The sequence below is a fragment of the Macaca nemestrina genome, chromosome 10 (assembly GCF_043159975.1).
Source record: "Macaca nemestrina isolate mMacNem1 chromosome 10, mMacNem.hap1, whole genome shotgun sequence".
In the NCBI taxonomy this organism is placed as follows: domain Eukaryota; kingdom Metazoa; phylum Chordata; class Mammalia; order Primates; family Cercopithecidae; genus Macaca; species Macaca nemestrina.
Genome location: NC_092134.1, coordinates 102517690 through 102539076, shown reverse-complemented (window position 1 = coordinate 102539076; position 21387 = coordinate 102517690).

Genomic DNA, 21387 nt, shown 5'->3' with positions numbered 1-21387 from the left:
TAGAAGCTTTCTGAGAAACTGCTTAGTGTTCTCAGTTCATCTCACAGAGTTACATCTGTGTTTCGTAGATCTCTTTGCTAGCCTTCTTTCTGTGGAATCTGAGAACAGATATTTCGGATCCCTTTGAAGACTCTAGGGCCAAAGGAAATATCCTCTGATAACAAAGAGAAAGAAGCTTTCAGAGAAACTTCTTTGTGTTCTGTGAAATCATCTCACAGAGTTACAGCTTTCCCCTCAAGAAGCCTTTCTCTAAGACAGTTCTTGTGGAATTGGCAAAGTGATATTTGGAAGCCCTTAGAGGGCTATGGTGAAAAGAAATATCCTCAGATGAAATCTGGAAAGCAGCTTTCTGAGAAACTGCTCTGTGATGTGTGACTTCCACTCCCAGAGTTACATCTGTATTTCGTGGATCTCTTTGCTAGCCTTATTTCTGTGGAATCTGAGAACAGATATTTCGGATCCCTTTGAAGACTATAGGGCCAAAGGAAATATCCTCCGATAACAAAGAGAAAGAAGCTTTCTGAGAAACTTCTTTGTGTTCTGTGAAATCATCTCACAGAGTTACAGCTTTCCCCTCAAGAAGACTTTCGCTAAGACAGTTCTTGTGGAATTGGCAAAGTGATATTTGGAAGCCCATAGAGGGCTATGGTGAAAAAGCAAATATCCTCAGATGAAATCTGGAAAGAAGTTTTCTGAGAAACTGCTCTGTGATGTGTGACTTCCACTCACAGAGTTACATCTGTATTTCGTGGATCTCTTTGCTAGCCTTATTTCTGTGGAATCTGAGAACAGATATTTCGGATCCCTTTGAAGACTATAGGGCCAAAGGAAATATCCTCCGATAACAAAGAGAAAGAAGCTTTCTGAGAAACTTCTTTGTGTTCTGTGAAATCATCTCACAGAGTTACAGCTTTCCCCTCAAGAAGCCTTTCGCTAAGACAGTTCTTGTGGAATTGGCAAAGAGATATTTGGAAGCCCATAGAGGGCTATGGTGGAAAAGGAAATATCCTCAGATGAAATCTGGAAAGAAGCTTTCTGAGAACTGCTTAGTGTTCTGTGAATTCATCTCACAGAGTTACATCTGTGTTTCGTAGATCTCTTTGCTAGCCTTATTTCTGTGGAATCTGAGAACAGATATTTTGGATCCCTTTGAAGACTATAGGGCCAAAGGAAATATCCTCCGATAACAAAGAGAAAGAAGCTTTCTGAGAAACTTCTTTGTGTTCTGTGAAATCATCTCACAGAGTTACAGCTTTCCCCTCAAGAAGCCTTTCGGTAAGACAGTTCTTGTTGAATTGGCAAAGCGAAATTTGGAAGCCCATAGAGGGCTATGGTGAAAAAGGAAATATCCTCAGATGAAATCTGGAAAGAAGCTTTCTGAGAAACTGCTTAGTGTTCTGTTAATTCATCTCACAGAGTTACATCTGTATTTCGTGGATCTCTTTGCTAGCCTTCTTTCTGTGGAATCTGAGAACAGATATTTCGGATCCCTTTGAAGACTCTAGGGCCAAAGGAAATATCCTCCGATAACAAAGAGAAAGAAGCTTTCTGAGAAACTTCTTTGTGTTCTGTGAAATCATCTCACAGGTTACAGCTTTCCCCTCAAGAAGCCTTTCGCTAAGACAGTTCTTGTGGAATTGGCAAAGTGATATTTGGAAGCCCTTAGAGGGCTATGGTGAAAAGAAATATCCTCAGATGAAATCTGGAAAGCAGCTTTCTGAGAAACTGCTCTGTGATGTGTGACTTCCACTCACAGAGTTACATCTGTATTTCGTGGATCTCTTTGCTAGCCTTCTTTCTGTGGAATCTGAGAACAGATATTTCGGATCCCTTTGAAGACTATAGGGCCAAAGGAAATATCCTCCGATAACAAAGAGAAAGAAGCTTTCTGAGAAACTTCTTTGTGTTCTGTGAAATCATCTCACAGAGTTACAGCTTTCCCCTCAAGAAGCCTTTCGCTAAGACAGTTCTTGCGGAATTGGCAAAGTGATATTTGGAAGCCCATAGATTGCTATGGTGAAAAAGGAAATATCCTCAGATGAAATCTGGAAAGAAGCTTTCTGAGAACTGCTTAGTGTTCTGTGAATTCATCTCACAGAGTTACATCTGTGTTTCGTAGATCTCTTTGCTAGCCTTATTTCTGTGGAATCTGAGAACAGATATTTCGGATCCCTTTGACGACTATAGGGCCAAAGGAAATATCCTCCGATAACAAAGAGAAAGAAGCTTTCTGAGAAACTTCTTTGTGTTCTGTGAAATCATCTCACAGAGTTACAGCTTCCCCCTCAAGAAGCCTTTCGCTAAGACAGTTCTTGTGTAATTGGCAAAGTGATATTTGGAAGCCCATAGAGGGCTATGGTGAAAAAGGAAATATCCTCAGATGAAATCTGGAAAGAAGCTTTCTGAGAAACTGCTTAGTGTTCTGTGAATTCATCTCACAGAATTACATCTGTTTCGTAGATCTCTTTGCTAGCCTTATTTCTGTGGAAACTGAGAACAGATATTTCGGATCCCTTTGAAGACTATAGGGCCAAAGGAAATATCCTCCGATAACAAAGAGAAAGAAGCTTTCTGAGAAACTTCTTTGTGTTCTGTGAAATCATCTCCCAGAGTTACAGCTTTCCCCTCAAGAAGCCTTTCGCTAGGACAGTTCTTGTGGAATTGGCAAAGTGATATTTTGAAGCCCATAGAGGGTTATGGTGAAAAAGGAAATATCCTCAGATGAATTCTGGAAAGAAGCTTTCTGAGAAACTGCTCTGTGATGTGTGACTTCCACTTACAGAGTTACATCTGTAGTTCGTGGATCTCTTTACTAGCCTTATTTCTGTGGAATCTGAGAACAGATATTTCGGATCCCTTTGAAGACTATAGGGCCAAAGGAAATATCCTCCGATAAAAAAGAGAAAGAAGCTTTCTGAGAAACTTCTTTGTGTTCTGTGAAATCATCTCACAGAGTTACAGCTTTCCCCTCAAGAAGCCTTTCGCTAACACAGTTCTTGTGGAATTGGCAAAGTGATATTTGGAAGCCCATAGAGGGCTATGGTGAAATAGGAAATATCCTCAGATGAAATCTGGAAAGAAGCTTTCTGAGAAACTGCTTAGTGTTCTGTGAATTCATCTCACAGAGTTACATCTGTGTTTCGTAGATCTCTTTGCTAGCCTTATTTCTGTGGAATCTGAGAACAGATATTTTGGATCCCTTTGAAGACTATAGGGCCAAAGGAAATATCCTCCGATAACAAAGAGAAAGAAGCTTTCTGAGAAACTTCTTTGTGTTCTGTGAAATCATCTCACAGAGTTACAGCTTTCCCCTCAAGAAGCCTTTCTGTAAGACAGTTCTTGTGGAATTGGCAAAGCGATATTTGGAAGCCCATAGAGGGCTATGGTGAAAAAGGAAATATCCTCAGATGAAATATGGAAAGAAGCTTTCTGAGAAACTGCTTAGTGTTCTGTTAATTCATCTCACAGAGTTACATCTGTATTTCGTGGATCTCTTTGCTAGCCTTCTTTCTGTGGAATCTGAGAACAGATATTTCGGATCCCTTTGAAGACTATAGGGCCAAAGGAAATATCCTCCGATAACAAAGAGAAAGAAGCTTTCTGAGAAACTTCTTTGTGTTCTGTGAAATCATCTCACAGAGTTACAGCTTTCCACTCAAGAAGCCTTTCGCTAAGACAGTTTTTGTGGAATTGGCAAAGTGATATTAAGAAGCCCATAGAGGGCTATGGTGAAAAAGCAAATATCCTCAGATGAAATCTGGAAAGAAGCTTTCTGAGAAACTGCTCTGTGATGTGTGACTTCCACTAACAGAGTTACATCTGTATTTCGTGGATCTCTTTGCTAGCCTTATTTCTGTGGAATCTGAGAACAGATATTTCGGATCCCTTTGAAGACTATAGGGACAAAGGAAGTATCCTCCGATAACAAAGAGAAAGAAGCTTTCTGAGAAACTTCTTTGTGTTCTGTGAAATCATCTCACAGAGTTACAGCTTTCCCCTCAAGAAACCTTTCGCTAAGACAGTTCATGTGGAATTGGCAAAGTGATATTTGGAAGCCCATAGAGGGCTATGGTGAAAAAGGAAATATCCTCAGATGAAATCTGGAAAAAAGCTTTCAGAGAAACTGCTTAGTGTTCTGTGAATTCATCTCACAGAGTTACATCTGTGTTTCGTAGATCTCTTTGCTAGCCTTATTTCTGTGGAATCTGAGAACAGATATTTCGGATCCCTTTGACGACTATAGGGCCAAAGGAAATATCCTCCGATAACAAAGAGAAAGAAGCTTTCTGAGAAACTTCTTTGTGTTCTGTGAAATCATCTCACAGAGTTACAGCATTCCCCTCAAGAAGCCTTTCGCTAAGACAGTTCTTGTGGAATTGGCAAAGTGATATTTGGAAGCCCGTAGAGGGCTATGGTGAAAAAGGAAATATCCTCAGATGAAATCTGGAAAGAAGCTTTCTGAGAACTGCTTAGTGTTCTGTGAATTCATCTCACAGAGTTACATCTGTGTTTCGTAGATCTCTTTGCTAGCCTTATTTCTGTGGAATCTGAGAACAGATATTTCGGATCCCTTTGAAGACTATAGGGCCAAAGGAAATATCCTCCGATAACAAAGAGAAAGAAGCTTTTTGAGAAACTTCTTTGTGTTCTGTGAAATCATCTCACAGAGTTACAGCTTCCCCCTTAAGAAGCCTTTCGCTAAGACAGTTCTTGTGGAATTGGCAAAGTGATATTTGGAAGCCCATAGAGGGCTATGGTGAAAAAGCAAATATCCTCAGATGAAATCTGGAAAGAAGTTTTCTGAGAAACTGCTCTGTGATGTGTGACTTCCACTCACAGAGTTACATCTGTATTTCGTGGATCTCTTTGCTAGCCTTATTTCTGTGGAATCTGAGAACAGATATTTCGGATCCCTTTGAAGACTATAGGGCCAAAGGAAATATCCACCGATAACAAAGAGAAAGAAGCTTTCTGAGAAACTTCATTGTGTTCTGTGAAATCATCTCACAGAGTTACAGCTTTCCCCTCAAGAAGCCTTTCGCTAAGACAGTTCTTGTGGAATTGGCAAAGTGATATTTGGAAGCCCATAGAGGGCTATGGTAAAAAAGCAATATCCTCAGATGAAATCTGGAAAGAAGCTTTCTGAGAAACTGCTCTGTGATGTGTGACTTCCACTCACAGAGTTACATCTGTATTTCGTGGATCTCTTTGCTAGCCTTATTTCTGTGGAATCTGAGAACAGATATTTCGGATCCCTTTGAAGACTATAGGGCCAAAGGAAATATCCACCGATAACAAAGAAAAAGAAGCTTTCTGAGAAACTTCTTTGTGTTCTGTGAAATCATCTCACAGAGTTACAGCTTTCCACTCAAGAAGCCTTTCGCTAAGACAGTTCTTGTGGAATTGGCAAAGTGATATTTGGAAGCCCATAGAGGGCTATGGTAAAAAAGGAAATATCCTCAGATGAAATCTGGAAAGAAGCTTTCTGAGAAACTGCTTAGTGTTCTGTGAATTCATCTCACAGAGTTACATCTGTGTTTCGTAGATCTCTTTGCTAGCCTTATTTCTGTGGAATCTGAGAACAGATATTTCGGATCCCTTTGACGACTATAGGGCCAAAGGAAATATCCTCCGATAACAAAGAAAAAGAAGCTTTCTGAGAAACTTCTTTGTGTTCTGTGAAATCATCTCACAGAGTTACAGCTTTCCACTCAAGAAGCCTTTCGCTAAGACAGTTCTTGTGGAATTGGCAAAGTGATATTTGGAAGCCCATAGAGGGCTATGGTAAAAAAGGAAATATCCTCAGATGAAATCTGGAAAGAAGCTTTCTGAGAAACTGCTTAGTGTTCTGTGAATTCATCTCACAGAGTTACATCTGTGTTTCGTAGATCTCTTTGCTAGCCTTATTTCTGTGGAATCTGAGAACAGATATTTCGGATCCCTTTGACGACTATAGGGCCAAAGGAAATATCCTCCGATAAAAAAGAGAAAGAAGCTTTCTGAGAAACTTCTTTGTGTTCTGTGAAATCATCTCACAGAGTTACAGCTTTCCCCTCAAGAAGCCTTTCGCTAAGACAGTTCTTGTGGAATTGGTCAAGTGATATTTGGAAGCCCATAGAGGGCTATGGTGAAAAAGCAATATCCTCGGATGAAATCTGGAAAGCAGCTTTCTGAGAAACTGCTCTGTGATGTGTGACTTCCACTCACGGAGTTACATCTGTATTTCGTGGATCTCTTTGCTAGCCTTATTTCTGTGGAATCTGAGAACAGATATTTTGGATCCTTTTGAAGACTATAGGGCCAAAGGAAATATCCTCCGATAACAAAGAGAAAGAAGCTTTCTGAGAAACTTCTTTGTGTTCTGTGAAATCATCTCACAGAGTTACAGCTTTCCCCTGTAGAAGCCTTTCGCTAAGACATTCTTGTGGAATTGGCAAAGTGATATTTGGAAGCCCATAGAGGGTTATGGTGAAAAAGGAAATATCCTCAGATGAATTCTGGAAAGAAGCTTTCAGAGAAACTGCTCTGTGATGTGTGACTTACACTCACAGAGTTACATCTGTAGTTCGTGGATCTCTTTGCTAGCCTTATTTCTGTGGAATCTGAGAACAGATATTTCGGATCCCTTTGAAGACTATAGGGCCAAAGGAAATATCCTCCGATAACAAAGAGAAAGAAGCTTTCTGAGAAACTTCTTTGTGTTCTGTGAAATCATCTCACAGAGTTACAGCTTTCCCCTGTAGAAGCCTTTCGCTAAGACTGTTCTTGTGGAATTGGCAAAGTGATATTTGGAAGCCCATAGAGGGCTGTGGTGAAAAAGCAAATATCCTCAGATGAAATCTGGAAAGAAGCTTTCTGAGAAACTGCTTAGTGTTCTGTGAATTCATCTCACAGAGATACATCTGTGTTTCGTAGATCTCTTTGCTAGCCTTATTTCTGTGGAATCTGAGAACAGATATTTCGGATCCCTTTGAAGACTACAGGGCCAAAGGAAATATCCTCCGATAACAAAGAGAAAGAAGCTTTCTGAGAAACTTCTTTGTGTTCTGTGAAATCATCTCACAGAGTTACAGCTTTCCCCTGTAGTAGCCTTTCGCTAAGACAGTTCTTGTGGAATTGGCAAAGTGATATTTGGAAGACCATAGAGGGCTATGGTGAAAAAGCAAATATCCTCAGATGAAATCTGGAAAGAAGCTTTCTGACAAACTGCTCTGTGATGTGTGACTTCCACTCACAGAGTTACATCTGTATTTCGTGGATCTCTTTGCTAGCCTTATTTCTGTGGAATCTGAGAACAGATATTTCGGATCCCTTTGAAGACTATAGGGCCAAAGGAAATATCCTCCGATAACAAAGAGAAAGAAGCTTTCTGCGAAACTTCTCTGTGTTCTGTGAAATCATCTCACAGAGTTACAGCTTTCCTCTCAAGAAGCCTTTCGCTAAGACAGTTCTTGTGGAATTGGCAAAGTGATATTTGGAAGCCCATAGAGGGCTATGGTGAAAAAGGAAATATCCTCAGATGAAATCTGGAAAGAAGCTTTCTGAGAAACTGCATAGTGTTCTGTGTATTCATCTCACAGTGTTCCATCTGTGTTTCGTAGGTCTCTTTGCTAGCCTTATTTCTGTGGAATCTGAGAACAGATATTTCGGATCCCTTTGAAGACTATAGGGCCAAAGGAAATATCCTCCGATAACAAAGAGAAAGAAGCTTTCTGAGAAACTTCTTTGTGTTCTGTGAAATCATCTCACCGAGTTACAGCTTTCCCCTTAAGAAGCCTTTCGCTAAGACAGTTCTTGTGCAATTGGCAAAGTGATATATGGAAGCCCATAGAAGGCTATGTTGAAAAATGAAATCTCCTCAGATGAAATCTGAAAAGAAGCTTTCTGAGAAACTACTCTGTGATGTGTGACTTCCACTCACAGAGTTACATCTGTATTTCGTGGATCTCTTTGCTAGCCTTATTTCTGTGGAATCTGAGAACAGATATTTCGGATCCCTTTGAAGACTATAGGGCCAAAGGAAATATCCTCCGATAACAAAGAGAAAGAAGCTTTCTGAGAAACTTCTTTGTGTTCTGTGAAATCATCTCACAGAGTTACAGCTTTCTCCTCAAGAAGCCTTTCGCTAAGACAGTTCTTGTGGAATTGGCAAAGTGATATTTGGAAGCCCATAGAGGGTTATGTTGAAAAAGGAAATATCATCAGATGAAATCTGGAAAGAAGCTTTCTGAGAAACTGCTCTGTGATGTGTGACTTCCACTCACAGAGTTACATCTGTATTTCGTGGATCTCTTTGCTAGCCTTATTTCTGTGGAATCTGAGAACAGATATTTCGGATCCCTTTGAAGACTATAGGGCCAAAGGAAATATCCTCCGATAACAAAGAGAAAGAAGCTTTCTGAGAAACTTCTTTGTGTTCTGTGAAATCATCGCACAGAGTTACAGCTTTCCCCTCAAGAAGTCTTTCGGTAAGACAGTTCTTGTTGAATTGGCAAAGCGATATTTGGAAGCCCATAGAGGGCTATGGTGAAAAAGGAAATATCCTCAGATGAAATCTGGAAAGAAGCTTTCTGAGAAACTGCTTAGTGTTCTGTTAATTCATCTCACAGAGTTACATCTGTATTTCGTGGATCTCTTTGCTAGCCTTTTTTCTGTGGAATCTGAGAACAGATATTTCGGTACCCTTTGAAGACTATAGGGCCAAAGGAAATATCCTCCGATAACAAAGAGAAAGAAGCTTTCTGAGAAACTTCTTTGTGTTCTGTGAAATCATCTCACAGAGTTACAGCTTTCCACTCAAGAAGCCTTTCGCTAAGACAGTTTTTGTGGAATTGGCAAAGTGATATTTGGAAGCCCATAGAGGGCTATGGTGAAAAAGGAAATATCCTCAGATGAAATATGGATAGAAGCTTTCTGAGAAACTGCTTAGTGTTCTGAGTTCATCTCACAGAGTTACATCTGTGTTTCGTAGATCTCTTTGCTAGCCTTATTTCTGTGGAATCTGAGAACAGATATTTCGGATCCCTTTGAAGACTATAGGGCCAAAGGAAATATCCTCCGATAACAAAGAGAAAGAAGCTTTCCGAGAAACTTCTTTGTGTTCTGTGAAATCATCTCACAGAGTTACAGCTTTCCCCTCAAGAAGACTTTCGCTAAGACAGTTCTTGTGGAATTCGCAAAGTGATATTGGGAAGCCGTTAGAGGGCTATGGTGAAAAAGGAAATATCCTCAGATGAAATCTGGAAAGAAGCTTTCTGAGAAACTGCTTAGTGTTCTGTGAATTCATCTCACAGAGTTATATCTGTGTTTCGTAGATCTCTTTGCTAGCCTTATTTCTGTGGAATCTGAGAACAGATATTTCGGATCCCTTTGAAGACTATAGGGCCAAAGGAAATATCCACCGATAACAAAGAGAAAGAAGCTCTCTGAGAAACTTCTTTGTGTTCTGTGAAATCATCTCACAGAGTTACAGCTTCACCCTCAAGAATCCTTTCGCTAAGACAGTTCTTGTGGAATTGGCAAAGTGATATTTGGAAGCCCATAGAGGGCTATGGTGAAAAAGGAAATATCCTCAGATGAAATCTGGAAAGAAGCTTTCTGAGAAACTGCTTAGTGTTCTGTGAATTCATCTCACAGAGTTACATCTGTTTCGTAGATCTCTTTGCTAGCCTTATTTCTGAAGAATCTGAGAACAGATATTTCGGATCCCTTTGAAGACTATTGGGCCAAAGGAAATATCCTCCGATAACAAAGAGAAAGAAGCTTTCTGAGAAACTTCTTTGTGTTCTGTGAAATCATCTCACAGAGTTACAGCTTTCCCCTCAAGAAGCCTTTCGCTATGACAGTTCTTCTGGAATTGGCAAAGTGATATTTTGAAGCCCATAGAGGGCTATTGTGAAAAAGCAAATATCCTCAGATGAAATCTGGAACGAAGTTTTCTGAGAAACTGCTCTGTTATGTGTGACTTCCACTCACAGAGTTACATCTGTATTTCGTGGATCTCTTTGCTAGCCTTCTTTCTGTGGAATCTGAGAACAGATATTTCGGATCCCTTTGAAGACTATAGGGCCAAAGGAAATATCCTCCGATAACAAAGAGAAAGAAGCTTTCTGAGAAACTTCTTTGTGTTCTGTGAAATCATCTCACAGAGTTACAGCTTTCCCCTCAAGAAGCCTTTCGCTAAGACAGTTCTTGTGGAATTGGCAAAGTGATATTTGGAAGCCCATAGAGGGCTATGGTAAAAAAGGTAATATCCTCAGATGAAATCTGGAAAGAAGCTTTCTGAGAAACTGCTTAGTGTCTGTGAATTCATCTCACAGAGTTACATCTGTGTTTCGTAGATCTCTTTGCTAGCCTTCTTCCTGTGGAATCTGAGAACAGATATTTCGGATCCCTTTGAAGACTATAGGGCCAAAGGAAATATCCTCCGACAACAAAGAGAAAGAAGCTTTCTGAGAAACTTCTTTGTGTTCTGTGAAATCATCTCACAGAGTTACAGCTTTCCCCTCAAGAAGCCTTTCGCTAAGACAGTCTTGTGGAATTGGCAAAGTGATATTTGGAAGCCCATAGAGGCCTATGGTGAAAAAGGAATATCCTCAGATGAAATCTGGAAAGAAGCTTTCTGAGAACTGCTTAGTGTTCTGTGAATTCATCTCACAGAGTTACATCTGTGTTTCGTAGATCTCTTTGCTAGCCTTATTTCGGTGGAATCTGAGAACAGATATTTCGGATCCCTTTGAAGACTATAGGGCCAAAGGAAATATCCTCCAATAACAAAGAGAAAGAAGCTTTCTGAGAAACTTCTTTGTGTTCTGTGAAATCATCTGACAGAGTTACAGCTTACCCCTCAAGAAGCCTTTCGCTAAGACAGTTCTTGTGGAATTGGCAAAGTGATATTTGGAAGCCCATAGAGGGCTATGGTGAAAAAGGAAATATCCTCAGATGAAATCTGGAAAGAAGATTTCTGAGAAACTGCTTAGTGTTCTGTTAATTCATCTCACAGAGTTACATCTGTTTTTCGTAGATCTCTTTGCTAGCCTTATTTCTGTGGAATCTGAGAACAGATATTTCGGATCCCTTTGAAGACTATAGGGCCAAAGGAAATATCCTCCGATAACAAAGAGAAAGAAGCTTTCTGAGAAACTTCTTTGTGTTCTGTGAAATCATCTGACAGAGTTACAGCTTTCCTCTCAAGAAGCCTTTCGCTAAGACAGTTCTTGTGGAATTGGCAGAGTGATATTTGGAAGCCCATAGATGGCTATGGTGAAAAAGGAAATATCCTCAGATGAAATCTGGAAAGAAGCTTTCTGAGAAACTGCTCTGTGATGTGTGACTTCCACTCACAGAGTTACATCTGTATTTCGTGGATCTCTTTGCTAGCCTTCTTTCTGTGGAATCTGAGAACAGATATTTCGGATCCCTTTGAAGACTATAGGGCCAAAGGAAATATCCTCCGATAACAAAGAGGAAGAAGCTTTCTGCGAAACTACTCTGTGTTCTGTGAAATCATCTCACAGAGTTACAGCTTTCCCCTCAAGAAGCCTTTCGCTAAGACAGTTCTTGTGGAATTGGCAAAGTGATATTTGGAAGCCCATAGAGGGCTATGGTGAAAAAGGAAATATCCTCAGATGAAATCTGGAAAGAAGCTTTCTGAGAAACTGCTTAGTGTTCTGTGAATTCAGCTCACAGTGTTCCATCTGTGTTTCGTAGGTCTCTTTTCTAGCCTTATTTCTGTGGAATCTGAGAACAGATATTTCGGATCCCTTTGAGGACTGTAGGGCCAAAGGAAATATCCTCCGACAACAAAGAGAAAGAAGCTTTCTGAGAAACTTCTTTGTGTTCTGTGAAATCATCTCACAGAGTTACAGCTTTCCCCTCAAGAAGCCTTTCACTAAGACAGTTCTTGTGGAATTGGCAAAGTGATATTTGGAAGCCCTTAGAAGGCTATGTTGAAAAAGGAAATATCCTCAGATGAAATCTGGAAAGAAGCTTTCTGAGAAACTACTCTGTGATGTGTGACTTCCACTCATAGAGTTACATCGGTATTTCGTGGATCTCTTGGCTAGCCTTTTTTCTGTGGAATCTGAGAACAGATATTTCGGATCCCTTTGAAGGCTATAGGGCCAAAGGAAATATCCTCCGATAACAAAGAGAAAGAAGCTTTCTGAGAAACTTCTTTGTGTTCTGTGAAATCATCTCACAGAGTTACAGCTTTCCCCTCAAGAAGCCTTTCGCTAAGACAGTTCTTGTGGAATTGGCAAAGTGATATTTGGAAGCCCATAGAGGGTTATGGTGAAAAAGGAAATATCCTCAGAGGAATTCTGGAAAGAAGCTTTCTGAGAATCTGCTCTGTGATGTGTGAATTCCACTCACAGAGTTACATCTGTAGTTCGTGGATCTCTTTGCTAGCCTTATTTCTGTGGAATCTGAGAACAGATATTTCGGATCCCTTTGAAGACTATAGGGCCAAAGGAAATATCCTCCGATAACAAAGAGAAAGAAGCTTTCTGAGAAACTTTTTTGTGTTCTGTGAAATCATCTCACAGAGTTACAGCTTTCTCCTCAAGAAGCCTTTCGCTAACACATTTCTTGTGGAATTGGCAAAGTGATATTTGGAAGCCCATAGAGGGCTATGGTGAAAAAAGAAATATCCTCAGATGAAATCTGGAAAGAAGCTTTCTGAGAAACTGCTTAGTGTTCTGTGAATTCATCTCACAGAGTTACATCTGTGTTTCGTAGATATCTTTGCTAGCCTTATTTCTGTGGAATCTGAGAACAGATATTTCGGATCCCTTTGATGACTATAGCGCCAAAGGAAATATCCTCCGATAACAAAGAGAAAGAAGCTTTCTGAGAAACTTCTTTGTGTTCTGTGAAATCATCTGACAGAGTTACAGCTTTCCCCTCAAGAAGCCTTTCGCTAAGACAGTTCTTGTGGAATTGGCAGAGTGATATTTGGAAGCCCATAGATGGCTATGGTGAAAAAGGAAATATCCTCAGATGAAATCTGGAAAGAATCTTTCTGAGAAACTGCTCTGTGATGTGTGACTTCCACTCACAGAGTTACATCTGTATTTCGTGGATCTCTTTGCTAGCCTTATTTCTGTGGAATCTGAGAACAGATATTTCGGATCCCTTTGAAGTCTATAGGGCCAAAGGAAATATCCTCCGCTAACAAAGAGAAAGAAGCTTTCTGAGAAACTTCTTTGTTTCTGTGAAATCATCTCACAGAGTTACAGCTTTCGCCTGTAGAAGCCTTTCGCTATGACTGTTCTTGTGGAATTGGCAAAGTGATATTTGGAAGACCATAGAGGGCTATGGTGAAAAAGGAAATATCCTCAGATGAAATCTGGAAAGAAGCTTTGTGAGAAACTGCTCTGTGATGTGTGACTTCCACTCACAGAGTTACATCTGTATTTCGTGGATCTCTTTGCTAGCCTTATTTCTGTGGAATCTGAGAACAGATATTTCGGATCCCTTTGAAGACTACAGGGCCAAAGGAAATATCCTCCGATAACAAAGAGGAAGAAGCTTTCTGCGAAACTTCTCTATGTTCTGTGAAATCATCTCACAGAGTTACAGCTTTCCCCTCAAGAAGCCTTTCGCTAAGACAGTTCTTGTGGAATTGGCAAAGTGATATTTGGAAGCCCATAGAGGGCTATGGTGAAAAAGGAAATATCCTCAGATGAAATCTGGAAAGAAGCTTTCTGAGAAACTGCTTAGTGTTCTGTGAATTCATCTCACAGTGTTCCATCAGTGTTTCGTAGGTCTGTTTTCTAGCCTTATTTCTGTGGAATCTGAGAACAGATATTTCGGATCCCTTTGAAGACTTTAGGGCCAAAGGAAATATCCTCCGACAACAAAGAGAAAGAAGCTTTCTGAGAAACTTCCTTGTGTTCTGTGAAATCATCTCTCAGCGTTACAGCTTTACCCTCAAGAAGCCTTTCGCTAAGGCAGTTCTTGTGGAATTGGCAAAGTGATATTTGGGAGCCCATAGAAGGCTATGTTGAAAAAGGAAATATCCTCAGATGAAATCTGGAAAGAAGCTTTCTGAGAAACTGCTTAGTGTTCTGCGAATTCATCTCACAGAGTTACATCTGTGTTTCATAGATCTCTTTGCTAGCCTTATTTCTGTGGAATCTGAGAACAGATATTTCGGATCCCTTTGAAGACTATAGGGCCAAAGGAAATATCCTCCGATAACAAAGAGAAAGAAGCTTTCTGAGAAACTTCTTTGTGTTCTGTGAAATCATCTCACAGAGTTATAGCTTTCCCCTCAAGAAGCCTTTCGGTAAGACAGTTCTTGTGGAATTGGCAAAGTGATATTTGGAAGCCCATAGAGGGCTATGGTGAAATAGGAAATATCCTCAGATGAAATCTGGAAAGAAGCTTTCTGACAAACTGCTTACTGTTCTGTGAATTCATCTCACAGAGTTACATCTGTATTTCGTGGATCTCTTTGCTAGCCTTATTTCTGTGGAATCTGAGAACAGATATTTCGGATCCCTTTGAAGACTATAGGGCCAAAGGAAATATCCTCCGATAACAAAGAGAAAGAAGCTTTCTGAGAAACTTCTTTGTGTTCTGTGAAATCATCTCACAGAGTTACAGCTTTCCCCTCAAGAAGCCTTTCGCTAAGACAGTTCTTGTGGAATTGGCAAAGTGATATTTGGAAGCCCATAGAGGGCTATGGTGAAAAAGGAAATATCCTCAGATGAAATCTGGAAAGAAGCTTTCTGGGAAACTGCTTAGTGTTCTGTGAATTCATCTCACAGAGTTACATCTCTGTTTCATAGATCTCTTTGCTAGCCTTATTTCTGTGGAATCTGAGAACAGATATTTCGGATCCCTTTGAAGACTATAGGGCCAAAGGAAATATCCTCCGATAACAAAGAGAAAGAAGCTTTCTGAGAAACTTCTTTGTGTTCTGTGAAATCATCTCACAGAGTTATAGCTTTCCCCTCAAGAAGCCTTTCGGTAAGACAGTTCTTGTGAAATTGGCAAAGTGATATTTGGAAGCCCATAGAGGGCTATGGTGAAAAAGGAAATATTCTCAGATGAAATCTGGAAAGAAGCTTACTGAGAAACTGCTTAGTGTTCTGTGAATTCATCTCACAGTGTTACATCTGTGTTTCGTAGATCTCTTTGCTAGCCTTATTTCTGTGGAATCTGAGAACAGATATTTCGGATCCCTTTGAAGACTATAGGGCCAAAGGAAATATCCTCCGATAACTAAGAGAAAGAAGCTTTCTGAGAAACTTCTTTGTGTTCTGTGAAATCATCTCACAGAGTTATAGCTTTCCCCTCAAGAAGCCTTTCGGTAAGACAGTTCTTGTGGAATTGGCAAAGTGATATTTGGAAGCCCATAGACGGCTACGGTGAAATAGGAAATATCCTCAGATGAAATCTGGAAAGAAGCTTTCTGAGAAACTGCTTAGTGTTCTGTGAATTCATCTCACAGTGTTACATCTGTATTTCGTGGATCTCTTTGCTAGCCTTATTTCTGTGGAATCTGAGAACAGATATTTCGGATCCCTTTGAAAACTATAGGGCCAAAGGAAATATCCTCCGATAACAAAGAGAAAGAAGCTTTCTGAGAAACTTCTTTGTGTTCTGTGAAATCATCTCACAGAGTTACAGCTTTCCCCTCAAGAAGCCTTTCGCTAAGACAGTTCTTGTGGAATTGGCAAAGTGATATTTGGAAGCCCATAGAGGGCTAAGGTGAAAAAGGAAATATCCTCAGATGAAATCTGGAAAGAAGCTTTCTGGGAAACTGCTTAGTGTTCTGTGAATTCATCTCACAGAGTTACATCTGTGTTTCGTAGATCTCTTTGCTAGCCTTATTTCTGTGGAATCTGAGAACAGATATTTCGGATCCCTTTGAAGACTATAGGGCCAAAGGAAATATCCTCCGATAACAAAGAGAAAGAAGCTTTCTGAGAAACTTCTTTGTGTTCTGTGAAATCATCTCACAGAGTTATAGCTTTCCCCTCAAGAAGCCTTTCGCTAAGAAAGTTCTTGTGAAATTGGCAAAGTGATATTTGGAAGCCCATAGAGGGCTATGGTGAAAAAGGAAATATCCTCAGATGAAATCTGGAAAGAAGCTTTCTGAGAAACTGCTTAGTGTTCTGTGAATCCATCCCACAGAGTTACATCTGTGTTTCGTAGATCTCTTTGCTAGCCTTTTTTCTGTGGAATCTGAGAACAGATATTTCGGATCCCTTTGAAGACTATAGGGCCATAGGAAATATCCTCCGATAACAAAGAGAAAGAAGCTTTCTGAGAAACTTCTTTGTGTTCTGTGAAATCATCTCACAGAGTTACAGCTTTCCCCTCAAGAAGCCTTTCGCTAAGACAGTTCTTGTGGAATTGGCAAAGTGATATTTGGAAGCCCATAGAGGGCTATGGTGAAAAAGGAAATATCCTCAGATGAAATCTGGAAGGAAGCTTTCTGAGAAACTGCTTAGTGTTCTGTGAATTCATCTCACAGAGTTACATCTGTATTTCGTGGATCTCTTTGCTAGCCTTACTTCTGTGGAATCTGAGAACAGATATTTCGGATCCCTTTGAAGATTACAGGGCCAAAGGAAATATCCTCCGATAACAAAGAGAAAGAAGCTTTCTGAGAAACTTCTTTGTGTTCTGTGAAATCATCTCACAGAGTTATAGCTTTCCCCTCAAGAAGCCTTTCGCTAAGACAGTTCTTGTGAAATTGGCAAAGTGATATTTGGAAGCCCATAGAGGGCTATGGTGAAAAAGGAAACATCCTCAGATGAAATCTGGAAAGAAGTTTTCTGAGAAACTGCTTAGTGTTCTGTGAATCCATCACACAGAGTTACATCTGTATTTCGTAGATCTCTTTGCTAGCCTTATTTCTGTGGAATCTGAGAACAGATATTTCGGATCCCTTTGAAGACTATAGGGCCAAAGGAAATATCCTCCGCTAACAAAGAGAAAGAAGCTTTCTGAGAAACTTCTTTGTGTTCTGTGAAATCATCTCACAGAGTTACAGCTTTCCCCTCAAGAAGCCTTTCGCTAAGACAGTTCTTGTGGAATTGGCAAAGTGATATTTGGAAGCCCATAGAGGGCTAAGGTGAAAAAGGAAATATCCTCAGATGAAATCTGGAAAGAAGCTTTCTGGGAAACTGCTTAGTGTTCTGTGAATTCATCTCACAGAGTTACATCTGTGTTTCGTAGATCTCTTTGCTAGCCTTATTTCTGTGGAATCTGAGAACAGATATTTCGGATCCCTTTGAAGACTATAGGGCCAAAGGAAATATCCTCCGATAACAAAGAGAAAGAAGCTTTCTGAGAAACTTCTTTGTGTTCTGTGAAATCATCTCACAGAGTTATAGCTTTCCCCTCAAGAAGCCTTTCGCTAAGACAGTTCTTGTGGAATTGGCAAAGTGATATTTGGAAGCCCATAGAGGGCTATGGTGAAATAGGAAATATCCTCAGATGAAATCTGGAAAGAAGCTTTCTGAGAAACTGCTTAGTCTTCTGTGAATTCATCTCACAGAGTTACATCGGTATTTCGTGGATCTCTTTGCTAGCCTTCTTTCTGTGGAATCTGAGAACAGATATTTCGGATCCCTTTGAAGACAATAGGGCCAAAGGAAATATCCTCCGCTAACAAAGAGAAAGAAGCTTTCTGAGAAACTTCTTTGTGTTCTGTGAAATCATCTCACAGAGTTACAGCTTTCCCCTCAAGAAGCCTTTCGCTAAGACAGTTCTTGTGGAATTGGCAAAGTGATATTTGGAAGCCCATAGAGGGCTAAGGTGAAAAAGGAAATATCCTCAGATGAAATCTGGAAAGAAGCTTTCTGGGAAACTGCTTAGTGTTCTGTGAATTCATCTCACAGAGTTACATCTGTGTTTCGTAGATCTCTTTGCTAGCCTTATTTCTGTGGAATCTGAGAACAGATATTTCGGATCCCTTTGAAGACTATAGGGCCAAAGGAAATATCCTCCGATAACAAAGAGAAAGAAGCTTTCTGAGAAACTTCTTTGTGTTCTGTGAAATCATCTCACAGAGTTATAGCTTTCCCCTGAAGAAGCCTTTCGCTAAGAAAGTTCTTGTGAAATTGGCAAAGTGATATTTGGAAGCCCATAGAGGGCTATGGTGAAAAAGGAAATATCCTCAGATGAAATCTGGAAAGAAGCTTTCTGAGAAACTGCTTAGTGTTCTGTGAATCCATCTCACAGAGTTACATCTGTGTTTCGTAGATCTCTTTGCTAGCCTTTTTTCTGTGGAATCTGAGAACAGATATTTCGGATCCCTTTGAAGACTATAGGGCCAAAGGAAATATCCTCCGATAACAAAGAGAAAGAAGCTTTCTGAGAAACTTCTTTGTGTTCTGTGAAATCATCTCACAGAGTTACAGCTTTCCCCTCAAGAAGCCTTTCGCTAAGACAGTTCTTGTGGAATTGGCAAAGTGATATTAAGAAGCCCATAGAGGGCTATGGTGAAAAAGGAAATATCCTCAGATGAAATCTGGAAGGAAGCTTTCTGAGAAACTGCTTAGTGTTCTGTGAATTCATCTCACAGAGTTACATCTGTATTTCGTGGATCTCTTTGCTAGCCTTATTTCTGTGGAATCTGAGAACAGATATTTCGGTTCCCTTTGAAGATTATAGGGCCAAAGGAAATATCCTCCGATAACAAAGAGAAAGAAGCTTTCTGAGAAACTTCTTTGTGTTCTGTGAAATCATCTCACAGAGTTATAGCTTTCCCCTCAAGAAGCCTTTCGCTAAGACAGTTCTTGTGAAATTGGCAAAGTGATATTTGGAAGCCCATAGAGGGCTATGGTGAAAAAGGAAACATCCTCAGATGAAATCTGGAAAGAAGTTTTCTGAGAAACTGCTTAGTGTTCTGTGAATCCATCACACAGAGTTACATCTGTATTTCGTAGATCTCTTTGCTAGCCTTATTTCTGTGGAATCTGAGAACAGATATTTCGGATCCCTTTGAAGACTATAGGGCCAAAGGAAATATCCTCCGCTAACAAAGAGAAAGAAGCTTTCTGAGAAACTTCTTTGTGTTCTGTGAAATCATCTCACAGAGTTACAGCTTTCCCCTCAAGAAGCCTTTCGCTAAGACAGTTCTTGTGGAATTGGCAAAGTGATTTGGAAGCCCATAGAGGGCTAAGGTGAAAAAGGAAATATCCTCAGATGAAATCTGGAAAGAAGCTTTCTGGGAAACTGCTTAGTGTTCTGTGAATTCATCTCACAGAGTTACATCTGTGTTTCGTAGATCTCTTTGCTAGCCTTATTTCTGTGGAATCTGAGAACAGATATTTCGGATCCCTTTGAAGACTATAGGGCCAAAGGAAATATCCTCCGATAACAAAGAGAAAGAAGCTTTCTGAGAAACTTCTTTGTGTTCTGTGAAATCATCTCACAGAGTTATAGCTTTCCCCTCAAGAAGCCTTTCGCTAAGAAAGTTCTTGTGAAATTGGCAAAGTGATATTTGGAAGCCCATAGAGGGCTATGGTGAAAAAGGAAATATCCTCACATGAAATCTGGAAAGAAGCTTTCTGAGAAACTGCTTAGTGTTCGGTGAATCCATCTCATAGAGTTACATCTGTGTTTCGTAGATCTCTTTGCTAGCCTTTTTTCTGTGGAATCTGAGAACAGATATTTCGGATCCCTTTGAAGACTATAGGGCCAAAGGAAATATCCTCCGATAACAAAGAGAAAGAAGCTTTCTGAGAAACTTCTTTGTGTTCTGTGAAATCATCTCACAGAGTTACAGCTTTCCCCTCAAGAAGCCTTTCGCTAAGACAGTTCTTGTGGAATTGGCAAAGTGATATTAAGAAGCCCATAGAGGGCTATGGTGAAAAAGGAAATATCCTCAGATGAAATCTGGAAAGAAGCTTTCTGACAAACTGCTTAGTGTTCCGTGAATCCATCTCACAGAGTTACATCTGTGTTTCGTAGATCTCTTTGCTAGCCCTATTTCTGTGGAATCTGAGAACAGATATTTCGGATCCCTTTGAAGACTATAGGGCCAAAGGAAATATCCTCCGAAAACAAAGAGAAAGAAGCTTTCTGAGAAACTTCTTTGTGTTCTGTGAAATCATCTCACAGAGTTATAGCTTTCCCCTCAAGAAGCCTTTCGCTAAGACAGTTCTGGTGGAATTGGCAAAGTGATATTTGGAAGCCCATAGAGGGCTATGGTGAAAAAGGAAATATCCTCAGATGAAATCTGGAAGGAAGCTTTCTGAGAAACTGCTTAGTGTTCTGTGAATTCATCTCAGAGAGTTACATCTGTATTTCGTGGATCTCTTTGCTAGCCTTATTTCTGTGGAATCTGAGAACAGATATTTCGGATCCCTTTGAAGGCTATAGGGCCAAAGGAAATATCCCCCGATAACAAAGAGAAAGAAGCTTTATGAGAAACTTCTTTGTGTTCTGTGAAATCATCTCACAGAGTTATAGCTTTCCCCTCAAGAAGCCTTTCGGTAAGACAGTTCTTGTGAAATTGGCAAAGTGATATTTGGAAGCCCATAGAGGGCTATGGTGAAAAAGGAAATATCCTCAGATGAAATCTGGAAGGAAGCTTTCTGAGAAACTGCTTAGTGTTCTGTGAATCCATCTCACAGAGTTACATCTGTATTTCGTGGATCTCTTTGCTAGCCTTATTTCTGTGGAATCTGAGAACAGATATTTCGGATCCCTTTGAAGACTATAGGGCCAAAGGAAATATCCTCCGATAACAAAGAGAAAGAAGCTTTCTGAGAAACTTCTTTGTGTTCTGTGAAATCATCTCACAGAGTTATAGCTTTCCCCTCAAGAAGCCTTTCGCTAAGACAGTTCTTGTGAAATTGGCAAAGTGATATTTGGAAGCCCATAGAGGGCTATGGTGAAAAAGGAAATATCCTCAGATGAAATCTGGAAAGAAGCTTTCTGAGAAACTGCTTAGTGTTCTGTGAATCCATCTCACAGAGTTACATCTGTATTTCGTAGATCTCTTTGCTAGCCTTATTTCTGTGGAATCTGAGAACAGATAATTGGGATCCCTTTGAAGACTATAGGGCCAAAGGAAATATCCTCCGATAACAAAGAGAAAGAAGCTTTCTGAGAAACTTCTTTGTGTTCTGTGAAATCATCTCACAGAGTTACAGCTTTCCCCTCAAGAAGCCTTTCGCTAAGACAGTTCTTGTGGAATTGGCAATGTGATATTAGGAAGCCCATAGAGGGCTATGGTGAAAAAGGAAATATCCTCAGACGAAATCTGGAAAGAAGCATTCTGAGAAACTTCTTAGTGTTCTGTGAATTCATCTCACAGAGTAACATCTGTGTTTCATAGGTCTCTTTGCTAGCCTTATTTCTGTGGAATCTGAGAACAGATATTTCGGATCCCTTTGAAGACTATAGGGCCAAAGG